Below are 1,711 nucleotides of genomic sequence, written 5' to 3'. Positions count from 1 at the left end.
GCCGGGCCGGGCTGGAAGGGGCTCAGGAGGCTTGGGTCTTCACAGCCTCCCGGGATGGGGATCCCACCTCCTGCCCCGCGTTTGCCTACCCGCCTAGGGAGGCCAGCCTTCCCAAAGCTAGCCCTGCTGCTGCTCCTTCTTCTGTCGTCTGCCCGCGCCCGGAGCAGCCCCCCTGCTATGCGATCCCCCTCCGCCGTCTCTTTTCCAGCCCAGGTCCCGCAGCCTCTCCTCATAAGCCCCCCAACCCTTTTCATTGCCCTCCACTGGACTGTCTTCAGTGTGTCCCCATTTACAGGTGGGGAAACTAAGGCAGGAGTGCCCCCATCTCTGCCGTCCACCCCAGGTGGTGCCTAGTCTCAGCTGCCAGGCGGTGCTTTGAACCCTCCTCCTTATTGACCCTCCCCGCGTCTCATCCCTCTGCCCCAGAGCGCGGGGAAGGCAGGCACCTGGCCGAAAGAGCTGGGAGTTGTTGGCCGTGGTCAGACCCCGATGATGCCGCAACCTCCACCAACTGCGGTGCGGTCCGGTCCGTTTGGAGGGGAAGCGCCCTGCCCTGGAAGAGGAGAGAGCAGAGGGAGCCCAGCCTGCCACCCTCTCCCCTGCGGAGGGACCCACAATGGGGCCGTGGCTCTGCGGTCACCTCCAGCCCCATCTGTGAGCTGTGGTAGACATCAGCTACCATCGACCGGGAGCATCTCCATCCATCAACCGCTCACAAGGAGCATCTCTGCTCGTGCCCCCAAAATGTTGACCCCGTGGCTAAACCCACAGGAGCTAGGAGGCCCCGGTCCTGACCCTGGCTCGGACGCTGCCTCACTTGCTGCACAACCTTGAGCTCGGTTTGGGGTCTGCCCCCAGCTGTGTCAGAGCAGATGCGGACCACAGCTGTCCTCTCCCCTGGCTGTAGAGAGACACGGGGAGAGATGTCTGATTGGCCCCCTCTGCCTAACAGGATTAATTAAGTCATCTAATTAAACTAAGTGTTCAGCCACCTTTCTTAGGCTGGGTCTAAATCCACGATCAGCCACCCTTGGAAAGGCACCAGGGAGGAGGTGTCTGGCTTGGGCTAATTTTGAAAAGACAAAGACTTCATCTCTGCGGGCCCTGCTTCTCCCATCTGTAAGAAAGGGATAGTAACCCTGCATTTCCCAGGCAGAGGTGTGCGGAGGCTTAATTAATTAATGCTGGTGAAAGGCTTTGAATCCCTGAGCTGGAAGGTGCGAGAAGGCAGACTATTGGTGTGATCCTCGGCGCAGATAGGTGGGCGGCAGAGCATGATACAACCGATGGACCACGACCCAAATGATCCTTGCTCGGCTGTGTGACATCGCGTTGCCTCCCCTCATCCCCCGTTGTCTTGTCTACATCAACGGGGCGCGCTGTGTGACAGGGGCCGTCTCCCGCTTCGGGTGCGCACAATGGAGCCCTGGTCCGAGCTGGCGTCTCGAGGGATCGCTGTCATGCAATCCCATTGAGCTGTCTTGTTGGTAACGAGCAATTACATTTTTATTGCTGTTTGAACCAGCAGGGCCTCAGAGACAGGATGGGACCGGACCTCCTTTGTCCCCAGAAAAGGGACTTTTTTTTTGTCTCAAAACCCTGTTTTGGCATTTACTTTCCTGACAGGAAGAGATCCCCGCTATCTGATTTCCTACAGTGCCCCATTCCCAGTTACATTCACTGACATCCCCACGGCACCCGGAATCCTTGG

This window comes from Alligator sinensis, unplaced genomic scaffold (assembly GCF_000455745.1).
Source record: "Alligator sinensis unplaced genomic scaffold, ASM45574v1 scaffold512_1, whole genome shotgun sequence".
Lineage (NCBI taxonomy): Eukaryota > Metazoa > Chordata > Crocodylia > Alligatoridae > Alligator > Alligator sinensis.
This window is presented reverse-complemented; position numbering follows the sequence as displayed.